Source organism: Orbicella franksi, chromosome 9 (assembly GCF_964199315.1).
Source record: "Orbicella franksi chromosome 9, jaOrbFran1.1, whole genome shotgun sequence".
NCBI lineage: Eukaryota > Metazoa > Cnidaria > Anthozoa > Scleractinia > Merulinidae > Orbicella > Orbicella franksi.
This window is the reverse complement of record NC_138153.1, coordinates 26883569-26898984: the sequence shown is the minus strand read 5'-3', so window position 1 is coordinate 26898984 and position 15416 is coordinate 26883569. Positions and strand designations below refer to the sequence as shown.

At 37.1% G+C, this 15416-nt stretch overlaps 1 protein-coding gene across 4 annotated transcripts in view; it reads left to right on the top strand.

Annotated features, from left to right (window-relative positions):
- Positions 1-2358: 2358 nt before the first annotated feature.
- LOC145498178 (neuroepithelial cell-transforming gene 1 protein-like) overlaps positions 2359-15416 on the top strand; it is a 73083-nt gene continuing 60025 nt past the window's right edge. The window contains exons 1-3 of one of the 4 annotated variants that reach the window (XM_081478068.1): positions 2359-2474; positions 4511-4565; positions 6983-7063. The gene's annotated coding sequence lies outside the window, so the exon portion shown is untranslated. The other 3 variants (XM_081478067.1, XM_081478069.1, XM_081478075.1) reach the window with 3 other exon arrangements.

Below are 15416 nucleotides of genomic sequence, written 5' to 3'. Positions count from 1 at the left end.
TTATTAACTCGGAGTGGATCATAAAGTGGCGAGAGTGTTTTTCCCAGTGAAGCCAATCGGTAGCGTAGTAGAGATGTCTTCAAATGAGTGACGTAAACCTAAATCTGGCCAATCACAAATTGCACACGCAATCCAGTGAGCCAATCAAAACTCGAAGCGAATACATGAAGCTTACGCCGAAGCGCGGGAAAACGTGTGCCAGCGAGTCTCGATTGGTTTTGGTTTTACTTCTGATTGGATGACAAATTAAAGGGCGCTATTTTTTTTTTTATGCCAAACGCTTAGCGTAGTTGAAGCAAACCCAAAGCAAGTGCTTATTATACGTTGCAAGTGAAAACTGCAGTCTAGCCCAAAACACAGGCGAATAGTCCTAATCACGGTTTTCGACGCCATCTTGGCGGGTAGGCAAAGCGGTCAGAAATTACAGTGTTTGTATGGGAATCCGATGGCAAATAACTTTTTGTAAAATCGAATTTTATCCGATTTGTGACTCGTAATGTTAAAATACTAGGTGAAGATTGTTTTCACCAAGTTTGAAGGGTGTAGCTTGGTTACAAGACGCTCAGTTAATTTTTCTAATTTTCCATACATTTGTCTGTAAATTTGGCTGGGTAGACGCGGTTCGCGGGAAAAAAGTTTACAGACAAGTATTTGGAAAAGTAGAAAAATTAACTGAGGCTCTTCTAGCCAAGCTACATCCTTCAAACTTGGTAAATACAATCTTCTACATAGTCTTTTAGCGTTGCGATCCACAAATTGTGAATCGCTGCACCCTCGTCAACTATTATGCGATAGAAATCTCGAAATACATCACAGATGACATCAAAAAAGTGAAATCGCACACGAGCCCTTAGGCGAGTGTGTCACTAATAGCTACTAATGATGTTCTTACCACATGTTGATGTCTTCTGTGACCTATTGCTGAAAAGACTCTCGGCAACATGGAATGTATTTGGTTTATGTTGTAAAGAAACAAAAAACAAAATGTTACTTCATCCATACCTCTGTCCTCCAATACATCATAGTAAAAACCAATCAAATTGCGAGAATAATTTCACTTACACCCCCCTCCACCACCTACTATACAAAAAATTTTTGAGTTAAATTCCTCAGTTTGAAAATATGAAATTAAGGCAGTTACGTACTGTTTATGCCCGGCGCTTTTTACCTCGACATCTCTGCACGTATAGTCTTGTGCTCCAACTACAAACCTTGAACTTTAATTATTAAATCTACTCAACACGTAACATGTCATAACAGAAGTTTATAACTCTTTTTTAAACTTCTGCTCGTACATGTTGGCGCCGGGAACTGTACGCCGGTGACATCTTTACCTGAATCTTCCTGTCTACCCGAATGTAGTAGACTTTTCCACGCTCACAAAATGTACGTCATCATGGAGACAAGCTGGCTCAGCTAAATAGCCCTTATCATGATTAATTACGTCATGTTTTACGCACAGAAAGGTCAGTTGAATCGGTTGCGTCGTGCGTGAAGGAAGTGCGTGATCCTCCATTTCCAGCTGTTGTTAGCAACGACAAACATAATAAATTAAGCGTAAATGAGTCTAGAATGACTTAAAAGGACGTCATAGTTAACTTGAAAGGTTGTTTGGATAAAAAAATGATCACCATTCTTCTGAGAAAATGCGATATGTTTTACTTCTAGAACTGTGACCGCTAAGAAATCGACTTCCCGTTGCATTTTCTATTTTGTTATTCATGCAGATACGATAACCATAAAAGAAACTTTGTCTTAAGCTTATCAGTTTACTTTATTCACACCCTCTAGTACGTCTCACAAATTTACATTTTCTCTAGTTTTTGCTCTTAATTAATCAGTGGGGCATGCACAGTTGGGCTCTTATAATATATTGGACACTAACTGGAAGCTAGTGGGTCTTCCAAAAACCCTTTTAACGCGCGGGGGCTGTTTTACTCTAGGGGACACTTGATGCTGAAAGGCGAATCATACGGTGATTTAAATCTTCTGTGAAGTCACTTTAAATTTTCTTTTTTTTTTTTTTTCGTTTTTTTTTCCCACTCCTCTGTCGCTCCTCGCAAAAAGTTGATATCGCTATAACGAATTGAAGGCTGTCACCCGCAATGATCCTCTGTAATTTCCGTGTAGTTAATTACTTCAATTCTAGGAAAGTTTTGGAAACGATCTACTAACTAAATTCTCCGCCAGTTTTTCCTGTCCTTTATGTGGTTATATTAAACTTACCGAACCGGGAAGAAAAGAAAACGTTTACTTGAATCCCGCCCCCTGGCCCAACAGGAAGTCGAATGGCTCCGCTAATCTCTGAAGTATGTTGCTAAAATTTGCCTGTTCAGTGTAATACGCAGAGTACATTATCAAATCCAATTTAAACAAAGACTTCCTGAGCTTCAATAGATCTCCATGTGTTCATTCGACTGACGTACCTTCATGATTGAAACTTTTAAAAATGACTACAACAAGAACCATTTGAGGTAAGGAGAGGGTCAAGTTTTTCTATAATGGTTACACCGACTCTAATCTGTTACTATATGCCTAAATAAGACGGGATGACTTGACCTAAATGTTGTCTTTGTACTTCATGAGTTCATTGACCGAGTTGTGTTGCGTTTTGACTGTTAATTATATTGAATACATAGACCATTGCGCGATGAATTCGAATAGCGGTCAGATCGCTCCATACCACGGTCAGAACTCTGCAAGTCAGATCGTTCCACTATATAGTTAGGCCGTCAGTTAATTAAAAAAGCCGCGTACTCGATATTTATATCGATTCGCGGAACGAGTCTATACAAATGCATTACCATCTTAACTCTACAGAGGAACCTCGACATAACGAAGGGCCAAGGGACTGGCAAAATTATTCACTATATAAATGAGGTTTCGTTGTATCGAGGTTCTTTTCCATACACTTTAGTTTTACTGGGGCGAGAAAATCGTTCGTTATGCCGAGGACTTCGTTATATAGAGGTTCGTTAAATCGAGGTTCCACTGTATTAGAACTTACTTTCTTCAATTCACTTCCCGGTTCCAAAATATTCGAGCTAAAATCTGTTCTTTTCCTTCAGAAACGGCACTTTACAGGGGCGGATCTACAGGGGAGGGTGCAGGGGGTGCCACCCCCCCCCCCACCCTGAGATGAAGTCCACTTCTTATTCACTTTTAAAATTTGTTTACCTCACCGGTCAGTTCCTTAGTGGTGCAACCCCTCCTAAGGAAAAAAAACCTGGATCCGCCCCTGCTTTACTTAAACTTACAAGTACAGGCACTTGTTAATGTTTATATTATCGACTGTAGCTCCATCGGTTATATAATTACGCATCCTTCCGGTATGAGCAATCAGTGATGAAAGGAGTACTCAGAACTCGAAGCGGCTCCTCGAATATAGAGGAGCGATCTATATTTATCTCACTATTTTAATATAAGTTGAACGATCTGACTTTTTTTGTGGAACGACTCTGACCAGATACCGTTTAATTTGAATTGTCCATTCATTCATTCCTCCTGAGATGAGGAAAAGAGCAAGGTCCTTTAAACTGAAAGGATAAACGGTCCGGAAACGTCAATCTCAAAAATTAATTCTGAGAATTTTCCCAATTTGAGAAAATCTGATGTTCTCGACATTATTTTTACACATTCCGATATATTATAACCAAATTCCTCATATTTTTTTGTGTCTCCCGATTCCTGCCAAAATTGCTATTCTCTGGGTGGAAGAAAGAGGCGTAGAGGGCTGACATACTTAGTAATTGCACTCTGGAATAACTATTTTTATTTTTACATTAAAAAAGAAACCCTGTGTAGGGGTTTTGGTGTTCGAAGGGGTGGGGTTAAAAATTATTTTTGTTACTCTTGTAAACTTTTTTTCAAGGTATGCTTCCTTGTATTCAAAGGAAAGGCTAGAAATGCATTTTGTAGAGAATTCCATTTGAATTCGTCTTTGCACCCAATTCATTTAATTTTGTTGGACTGACTTTTAATTTACACAAAATTCAGAAATTTAAATACAAGAAAACCACCGTAATAAATGCCACAAAGTTAATCTAGTTTTTCATTATAGCTTTCTTGGTTGGCAGGAGATGTATATAAAAACAAAACTGGGAAGAAAAATAAGTCTTGGTTCAGAGAAGGTTTTCGCACAGCTGTGCTCTACCCGGAGCAATTGCGGTAACCCAATTGAAAGTTTTAGGATGCTGATTGGCCGAAATGATCAAATCCGTTCATCTGATTGGCTCACTTTTCTTTGAGCGACGTCCGGTAGGGATTCGAATGCAGCGCGCGAGGTTACTCAAGTAGAAAAAGAAAGAGGCAAGCCTTTTCCAATTCAACAGCTTTCGAGAGCTTTCTTTTGATATTCAAATTTTTCAGCGTCACAAGGGAATGTCGAGGTAAGCTGGCTGAATTAAAACTGAATGACGCAGCTTTGATTTTCAATAGAGGCTGCCCGTATTTGCAGATTGCATGCTGTTGTTTATTTTTGTACTCATGCTCTTTGTTGTATGGAACTCAGATCTGGGCGAATCGGTAAACAAAAGAGAATTAACGAGGACAAGGCATGTTTCAAGGTATGGAAACCATTTTTTCGTCTAACGCGTTAAGATATCATTCGTATTTTAACTGAGTTTTACATTGTTGCTACGTTGCACATAGATCTTTTGCTGTGAGCTTAGTTAACGAACGACAATTCCTTTAGAGATCAGATTGAATTCTCTTGTTTGTTGTGACGCTTTCTGTCTTTCTTTATACGTTCTGTTCTGCATGCGCTGATTAAAGTTCTTCAGTCACTCTCTTATAATGAAGAGCAACTTATCTTTCTGTTAGGAGTCTCGACAGACCAGAACACTTAGTGACAATTAGCTCTGTTGTAAACATTATTTCATCCGTGACTGCCCAGTAATTCCGAGCAATTTGGTGATGGATATCGGCCCGTATGGCGGTGCCAAAGATTATTCATTGCTTTGTTCACCATATTCGCCGTGTTAACTTCGATTGACGCTACCTTCTAAAACATCGATAGGGACGGGAACAGGATATCTTTTACGCAAACTTGAACGATTTGTTTTCAAGTGGAGAGAGTCGTTAAGACTTAAACTTTTTTACGCTACTCAACTCAACGATGTAAACATCAAAGATATATATGTCGTAGGCAGAGGTATGTTATCTTCTTCCATTCGATCATAACAAAACTCGTCGAAAATTGTGTCGCATGATTATTGTAATTACTAGTAGATGTAAATAACAATTGTCCTTTAAGAGAGAAAATAGATTTCTAATAGTTTAAGGCGGAGGAACATTTAGAAAAGTCATCAAATAATAAAGAAGTTTTCAAGTCATGGACGTTCTTTCTTTCACCGATCGTTAGAGCAAAGTCGCGTTATAGATTTCGTTTTGATATTGCGATTAAAAATTCATAGCCGAGCGAAACCACAACAAAGTGGTACAACTCATTTTGAAAATGAAATCTAAACTATCACAGAGAAACAGATGGCAGTTCAGTTTGTGAAAATTTGACTGAGAAAGACTAAAACTTCTTCTGTAGAAAAGCGAATTTTGTTCTTCAAGCTTTTTGCAAAGTGCGTACGTAGGAGGGCATACATGTGCAAAAAATTCCGCATAGGATGGACTTCTCGTCGGAATACTTCTTTCAAAACAAAGCCAGCCTGGTGTTCTAAATAATTTATACCTGTTTGATCTAGGAAATCAAAGTGTGTTAGGTGCAGTTGTTTACAAGGGCAGGATGTGGGTCTGTAAAATGATATGGTTTTAGTAGTAGATGATAGAGGAAGTTGAAAACCCACCAATAATTGTAGAATTTTAGTCGATGTCTTACATCTGACTAGATTTCCTTATTTTTGTCATATTATGTCTGACAAGGTGTGGCAACTAATTGACATGATGATTTGAACAAAACATTATTTTTTTATTTTCTTCGACCTCTGTAGAGATGGGTTTGTTTTTGTCATCAACACATTTTTCAGCCACGTCAGTTCTCTGTTTAGTCGTTGTCTTAGATACGACAATAATAATATACCTTATTATTCAATCTCACAAATATACTTCCTGTATGAAATTTTATGTGGGCAGTATTAATTGCCCCTGCAGTTTCCAGATATTACAACAGATACTGTTGCAAAAACTGTAAATTTTAGGGGCTTTTCATGAAAGCAAATGTTAAGTTGGCTATGTGGTACTCAAATGAAGTTAGTATCTCTCAGGACTGCTACCGTCCTACATGTGTAAACTAAGGGATTTCATCTCTGCAAGTGAAAAGAGTTCTATTCCCTTTGTGGGATGAAATCCCTTGAATGGTAGTGAGCTGCAAGACTTTTTTGTATAAGGTCAGATTGGAGCAGGCATGTTTATTTAGGTAGTGAATTGTGGACGTTGAGATATAAAATCTGCATCAGCCGAAGTGTCCTACACCAAAAAAGCTTATTCCAGATTTACCCAGGTTGCCTCCCCTCCCTCCCCTGAACAGATGCTATGCTACTCCACCACAAGGTTACCCCTTCATATCAAAATTGCTGGCACCCATTATACACCTGATGGCAGAAAGAAGCTTTCTCAAAACATTCTGTTGAACACAGCAGCCAGGAAAATGAGAAAAGTAGTTGTACTAGTAAGGGACCTGGTTTTAAATTTCAGTATGAAGTATGAGGCAAATGATCTCCTGGTAGCAAAATTGCCTGATAGGATACACATTGAAAGGACTGAGAGAGGTGCCATAAATGAGTGAATTTTCTTGCCCAAGAACACAATGTAATGGCTTGAATGCAGACCTCTTAGTCAAAAGTCCAGTACGCAAACCATAATAACATCACTTCTCCTGTAAGGGCAGTGGCAATATGAAGATGATACAGAGTGAGTAAATAGCGTAGCACTCATAGAAAGTGAAACTTTTTGTTATGGCATATGTGAGAGTGTAAGGAAAAAGTAGTACAGTACAATACTGCCTAGCCATGAAATCTCTTTGAACTACTAGCACTGGGAAGGAAGTTTCAAGTCCTACATGTGTCCTAGAAGTGCAAGGACAATCTTTGATGAGTGACCACAGTTTGACCAGGTCAGAGTAGCTTCCACAATTACTTCAAGTCTTTTAACATTATTTAGAAATTTGTAAATTTAATAAATGTAGTAATGCATGAAATACAATTATACAGGCTTGCAAGCCCACCATCCAAGGATCATTCCACCATCTAAAATTTTTGTTTTGTTTTGTTTAGAAAAATCCTCCCAGAATATTCTATATTGCTATTACATAAATTAATATCTGATCTATGTTGGCTTGATATACATATAATTACATAATTTTTTGAGTTGACACCTGACATGAAATTTAGCTTAACTGAAAGAAATTTCATTATGATGTGTTATGGTGGAAGATATCATGTACAGTGTAAAATGACATTTAGATGTTTAATTTGAAAACTGAATTTAAAAATATTGCAACGAGAAGAACACATAGAACAATATACAGTGCATGGGATTGTACTAATTATTTCTTATGACTATGTGAAATGATTCTTACACATGTTTACAACATTTATATTTTTCTGATAAATAATCTTATATAGTCTATACTCTGAAACATATCAGTACTCAAAATCAGTAGAGAAGAAAAATATGATTTATAAATTAAGTCTTTTATTGACCTGTTGGAATTCTGATCTACAACGAGAAATTGACACCCAGCTTTCCAACATTTTCAATATTAACAGTTCCAAGCTGACATTTGATGAGAGTAAAGAAAACCCATTGTGCTATTATGTTACTAAGTTCTCAAAACTTGAAAATTGAAGAAATATATGATGTTCAATTCATGAAGGGGAATATTCTTTTGATCTTGGGAATGAAGGGTTGAAAATTATTTGAAATATAATTTAAAGGGCTTGTAAACCACCGAGGAGCTTAAGCTTGCAGGTTAGTGTTCTTGAGTCATGGATTTAAATCAAAAGTCTAATGTTCTCCTCATTAATTTGCAACCTACAGTTTGACGTCTTGTTAAATGTATCAAGTTAGATGCATTAAAAGGACTTAAGAGCCTCGCAATTCATTGGCCAGCAGGAGTGAAACTGCACCAAAAACAAATGATATCAACTTCCGTTCGCTGTCTGAGGCTCAAAATGACCATGATTCATTTACCTCCCAGATACCTCAATATCGGTTGAGAGATGAATGTTTTTTCCCCTATAAAAGTCATGTGGTTTTTGAAATATAAGAGGATTCAGGACACAGGACAAGTATAGTTCATGCACAGCGAGATACAAATACAACTTTATGTAGTTCTAATGTTGTTAATCCGACCCGTAATCAATTATTTATAGAAATGAATAACCTTGTGGTTAATAAGTAGACTTGTTCAATTGAATGTTAATTTATGCAGACACCGAAGTTTGTTTGATGTCAGTGAAAGTAACCTTTTGGCATCAAAACTGTTGTTTGACTTGTGTCATAATTATCTCTGTCGGCTTGAAAACTCCCTGTTCATGACAGCTTGAATTTCAAGTTGCTTTTGTTATCGTTGAACAGGAAACTTTGTGTACACTTAATGTTAGCTTTCCAAACAACAAGCTGCATTTTTAGCGGTAGCTCACTAATTTGTCTCTAGGGAAAGTATGTTATAACCTGATACTTCAGGAAATAGTTGTGTAGTGAAAAGAAACTTTGCATAATTTTGTTCATACCGCAATGTCTTCTCACCAGGAAGGTAGGATGTGTTTCTAGAAAAAATGTTTAGTCTAGCATCAGTGATAAAACTACAATTAATTAATTACTTCAAATTACATGTAAGTTGTGGCTGTTATTTAATAAGATTATCTTCCATGCTTACAATAATTAATATACACAATGTTATTACTAACTTACATGTATGAAAAGTTAAAATGTAGTACTAATAAGGGTTCCAAAACTGATGCATTTTTGACACAAATATTTATTGAAAACGGTTTACTTAGACGATATAGAACTTACTAAAATAATAGTTACTGTAGCAAGAAATGTTGCAATTTTGAAACTGATATTCAACCTAAAAGTGAAATGTAGACTTTTCCGTTTATTATTGAGTCAGCAGATGTGGTTTACTGTCAAGATTTATGTATGTTATCAGATATTAACAGAATGTTTGAAAAGGTCAGACCATTATTGTTTAATATTGCAGTTGTCCTCTTGGAATGATTGTGATGATTTCAACTGTACTCTAGAGATTCTGAAGAGTTTAAATCATTGTTTAGAGCAGAGAAAGCCTTTTATTTGGAGTTTATTTTATCATAATTGGCAGTTTACAGTTGATTTTAGACCTCCAAAGTGAGCGGGCTTTTTTTTTGAAATTCTTGTGTTGTCAAAGAAATAGCATTCTTCATGTAAAAGTTATTATGGACAAATTTTGAACTCTCTGAGAATACTTGTGATCTATTTCTCCGACATATTGAGCTTGTCTGGTATTTGGAAAACTGGAAATATTCATTATTCTCTTAAGTTTGAATTGTTGTGGCCAGAAAAAGAATCACTAATTTGGCTTTCTTAATTGACCCCAAAAAAATTCGTAAAAAATAGAGTTCTGCTGATCCAACCACAAAACATTTCAAGTATCCAAACATTACAACCTTGAAATCAGCCCAACTAAGTATGAAAATTTGTACTGGAAGCACTTTTCTTTGCATCCTGAAGACTTGGTGACTCATACAGGAGCCTGGGAGATTCAGTCTGTAGTTTGTTTTAGTACAAATCTTGATTCAAACACAATGAAGCATTTGCTAGATCTCTCATCAACTTTAATTAATACTAACAACGAACCGGAGGTTTTAATCATCACCAAGTTATTGCCATGCACTAATATTTCAAGAGGGCAATGTTGCTGATAGATCTTGTAAAATGTTGAACATTATATTATTAGCGAGGGAATTAAATCAGAATTGTGTCAACTGATCTAGTCACTAGCTGAAAGAATATTATATTGTTGCACAGTCAACGCTTTCTGTTAAATTAAAAACGATATGAACACCAACTTAGTGAATTTTTGTTTAACCAATTTTCTGCTCAATTAAACTTGACGGATAACTTCCTCATTAACCTCTTAGTTCCCAGTCTGAAACATTCATAAAGACAAGTGATATAGTAGTAAGTAAGTAAGTAAATAAGTTCTATATTTAGACACATTTCACCAGTGAGCCTGGGGCTCGTTTAAATTTCAACCTGTGTGCTAAAATTAAATGATATGATATTTCTGACTAGCTTTTAAGTCTGCACATGAATGAAACTCTAGGGTGTGATGATTCAAATAAAAGATGCACATTAAATCAAACCTGATGAGATGGAAAATGTCAATAAGAATATTTGGGGTAAAATTCAGATGTTTCAGTAACAATTTCAGCAGGATGGCAACAGGTTTTCCCAGGCAGGCTAAACTTTTTGAAATGAACTTCATTATAAGAAAAACTTTCATCTAGATGTTCAAACCAGGTATGCAAAATCATCCTCACAGCTGGTCAATTTTCCCGGTGCCATGCCCTTAAAACCCCTGAAGATTTCGAGTGGTCTAATGGAAGCTACAAATGGACCAAAGTGATGTTCTGATCTTTCAAGTAATGTAAGCTCTTGATCTTTGTTCTGAATTTCCCTTCAAACTTAACAGTAAACTTTTTTGTACTGACTTGTATTAGAATGAATCAACAATATTTTTCCAAGGTTTACAATGATAGGCCATAGAATCACTGATTGTAGAGAGTAAAGGTTACAGAAATTTGTCATTTCTTGATCATTCACTTGAAGATTCAAAATACCCATTTAAATAATATATCACATACAAATCATTTACAGTACTAACATGTAGCAATTTAATTCTACAAAATAATTTTGTTTCGGCAGGTACAGATGTCAACAACATTGAATTCAGAGAAGAGTGACAATTTTGATTCAAGTATTAAAAGGACACAGGAAAGTTTTCGAAGATCTTTCAAGGTATTACTGACCTGAGCCAAAAATCAACAGGTACCCCATTTCAAGATGTTGTGGATGGGTTTATTAGAACTGATGTTTATTCTAAACCTACAGATAGTCATTTATATCTTCCACCTTCTAGCTGCCATCCCAAGCATGTCTTCAAGGCTATTCCTTTTGGAGTAGCGACTAGATTGAAGAGAAATTGCTCTGAAGAAACTTTCCTTGCCGAGAGAACAGTTGAGTAGAAGGGTTATCTTGTTAATCAGGGTTATCTCTCCAAATTAGTTGACGATCAATTCTCCAAAGCCTCCACCATTTCTAGGAATGATTTACTACGGCAACGCGGAAAACAATGGAAGAAATTATTTCCATTTGTTCTCACATTTAATCCTAATTTGCCTAATGTGAGTAGCATAATTAGAAAGCATTTGTTGATTTTGCAATCCAACCCTAAATTGACAGAACTTTTCCCTCTAGGCTCTATCATACCATCTTTTCGTAGAACAAAAAATCTGAAAGAATTATTAGCACCATCTCGTTTTAAAACCGCCGATGAGGGACAAACAATTCAGCCAAACAATGGCTGCTTTAAATGTGAAAGAAATAGATGCGATCTCTGTCGAAATTTCTTTGTTGAATCTAAATCATTTCTAAGTTTTAAAACGGGCAGAAAATACACCATTCATTCAAGGCTTTCTTGTGATTCTAAAAACGTGATCTATTTAGTTTCCTGCAAGAAATGTCGTTTACAGTACATAGGATCAACTACCACCGATTTTCGGGTTAAGTTTCGTAACCACAAGTCTGCTATGCTCACAAACAAAACCACTTGTGAGGTAGCAGTACATTTCAATAAAATTCCACACTCCTTGGATGATTTTGAATTCCAATGCATTGATCAGGTGCAGGCCCCTAATGACTCAGACGAGATCGATAGGTTTTTAATTACGAAAGAGGCTTATTGGAGTGCTCAACTGTTCTCTTTGGCTCCCCATGGCTTAAATAAAAGAAAAGAATTTCACTCCAAAAACAGAATTTGTTATAATTAACTTTCTCTTGTGTAAATATGCGTTCGCGCCATAAGGCAGTTCAAAGGCCCTTCCTTGGATTTTGTCAGCTTTTTGGGTGTTAGGTATGCTCAAAGGCCCTGCCTGGGATCTTATTACAGCTTATTGTTTAAGGGCCCCTCCAGGGATTTTGTTGTTTGTCAACCCTTTAATGCTCCAAAGGCCTCGATTTGGGATTTTGTTATTAACCTTGTCCAGCGTAAACGTAGGTTTCTTCTTTTTTAACCTAGTTCTGCAATTATCACGCTCTATAATGTAATTTATGCACAGTATTGTATTCTTTTTGTTTGGTCTATTAATTATCACCCTGTATGACGCAATTTATAGTACAGCATTGTATTTCTCGTTTTGCATTTTCTTCCTGTATTGTATTAATCACGATGTATTAATAGCACAATATTGTATTTTTCATTTCGTTACGTAATCTCCCACACTGTAACCGTATTTAAACTTAGTTTTCGTCCTTTTTCTCTTGTAACTGATGAAGGTCTAAGACCGAAACGTTTTTCTATTAAATTTTTAACTTTTTAACTTTTTTTACCGTCAGAAGTTGTCCGCCCTTGCTTTATCAAACGTTTATATATATATATATAATAAACAATAGTAGCAAGACTTCAATTCATCGTTTTATTGCAATAAAACGATGAATTGAAGTCTTGCTACTATTGTTTATTATCTACACTGCTCCTCTCAGAGTCGAGCACTCTATAAATTTATTCTGTTCAAGTTCATGAAGTATATCTATATATCTATCTAGAAATAAGGAAATGAAATAAAATAAACAAAAAATGAAAAAGAATTAAAAAGGAAGAGACAAATCTAAGTGCCTGGGTTGGTTTAGAGTTGGAATTTCCCACTTAATATACAGCACTTCCGTCTTTTATCTTAACTTACTTGAAAACTCGAGGCCGGAGAGTCTAGAATCGTGAAAGATTCTGCAGAGCACGAGTCACGACAAGTCTCTGATGACTGTAAGTGCTTGAATTGTAAACATGCGAAGCCCTGTCCGACACAAGGTGCTCTCCTGGTGCTCTCCGACACGTGTACAAATGTGGCGACTGGTCTCACCAATGTAGCAGGAATTATAGCCAGCACATGTCAATTTATAAACGACACGCGAACGGAGACTCTGCCTCAAGGAATCTTTCACGCTGAACATGTCTGTAACCTTAAATGTAGTGAAACTAACTTAATATCTAAATCAGCTTTGCAATGACGTTTGAGGAGCTGTCAATCTTCGTTTTCAATTTTTCAGAAAAAAAAAATGAAATAGAGAAAGAAAATAAATTAAAAACAACAAACAAAACAAACAAACTTCATTTCCATTTTCCAATTCCCCTTTAGATGGTTCGATCCATATTACACTTGTCTTTATTCCGGTCAGTGTCATTATTGTATTGTTACCTTTCTTTATAGTCAGTTTTTTATTTTGTTTATTTCTGCCTTTGCAGACATGTTTTTCTTCACGCTTTTCATAGGCTCCTAGGCTTCTATTCAAAACTAAAGTAGTCTTTCGAGGAAATATTTTGCATTATTTATTTGTCTTTCGTATTTATTTTTAGCCAATTTTGATCTAAGTACCGAAAGATAAGACTTTAGTTGACCACGCCTTATATATAGTGGGGTCAGTAAGAACTGTGTTGCCATTAACCTTGTCTTCTTGATACGCCGAACAGTTGACAGTTGACAGAAATACATTTTTATGGGCGTCAACCCGCAAGTTTCACTACTCAGTTCTCTTTCTTCATCTCGTTATATACTAAAAAACCGTTTACATGTAATAAGGTAAATTCATCCTAAAAATAATGATCCTCTTTTCTGTCGATAACAAAGTTATTAGAAGAGTGTCAACCTCCGGTAACCATGCCGCATTCTTTAGAAGGTTCTCGCGTGACAAGGTTCTCATGGCGGTCTCGAAGATTACGTGACTCGAACTTTTGCGTTAGGCTTTGGCTGGCAGTGATGAGTTGTGATTCCGCGAGAAATGAGGTGTGGGCAATACCTCGCTTCCGCCTGAAAGCGGATGTCTGAATGGAACAACTAAATCTACTTGGCATTCACAGACCACCGTGGGGTGGTGGAGCTGATTGACATTTTAGGCTAGGATCAGGACTAGCCTCTTGACGAGTCCAAAGAGCGTCCGCGTAGGAGGCTAGGCTAGGGCAAGAAGAGTTCGGTGGATTTTTGCATGCTGGGTAATTTACATCACAAATGTTTCCCGCAAGTTCCTCTCAGGGGCGCAACCAAGATTTTTAAAAGGGGGGGGGGGGGGAATGGTCACACTGTGTCAAAGTGAGAGTACTCACCAGATTTCGCCAACTGCTGTAGGTTGTTTAAAAGGCTCACAAAAAGGGGGTAATAGGCACCCCAGGACCCCCCCTAATTACGCCCCTGTTCCTACTCTGATTGGTCGGGAGCTTGCGGAAACCACCGTAACTGAAACTGACTTCGTTGCGGTTTTGCGATTTTTTAAACATGCAAAAAATATGAACCCGCAGATACATCAAAGTTATTGATAACATTTGCATGAGCACAAGCCGTTGCGTTAATCTCGAATTTCTCTTGGTTGTCACTGTTCAGTTTATGTTTTCATAGTGATGGTATCGATATCATAGAATTCTTCTTTTTGTAAGAACGTTGAGGCTCGTTGACTGAAAAGCCAAAGCTTTAGAAGCTATATAGCCTGCGAACATACAGGCTCCCTGTCCAGGGCGAGCGGGGCTAGCCGAGAACAGTCTGGTGACGAGGGGAGCGTTCGTCTCGCTCAAAATATAGATTTCGCACTAAACGGGTCACTTCGCTCACAGGATATTTTTTTTCGCCCTCGCTGGGACCCTGTTTGCAGGCTAGAAGCCATAGAGAATCCATTCTAGTCTGGAGCGCGGAAGGCTGTCCTAGACGGAACCGACTCTTTCCAGTTCTACCCGTCCCCTGCTTCTTTTATCTTATTCACCGCTGAACAAAATTGTGTTGGCTGCGGGCAAATGGCAAAGAAAAAGAACTCAGCTATCGGTTTAGCTTTGCTATGGTAGACGGCACAGGTAGAGGATGAAGCCATATACGGGATATGAACTGAAACGAAAACGTCTCAGAAAGGTAAAGACATCGCAAGGGAATGTATAATATTTTAATTCCAAGACTCGCAAAATGAGGTGTAGTGCAAAACTTTTTGACTCATTTCATATGGAAATGAGCTTATTGTCAATATTTGCTATTTGTAGAACTTAAACTTGTCAATATTAGAATGTATTATTTTCGGTTACCCTCAGACAGCACGGTTTCACAATCTGTCGCCCTGTGTAAAGAAAACTATGGGCCATCTGATGGCCTATAGTTTTGAGATCGCATCAAAATTCAGAAATTGTGGACCCTACGCCCTTCACATTGAGGAATAAAATCTTGGAATTCTTT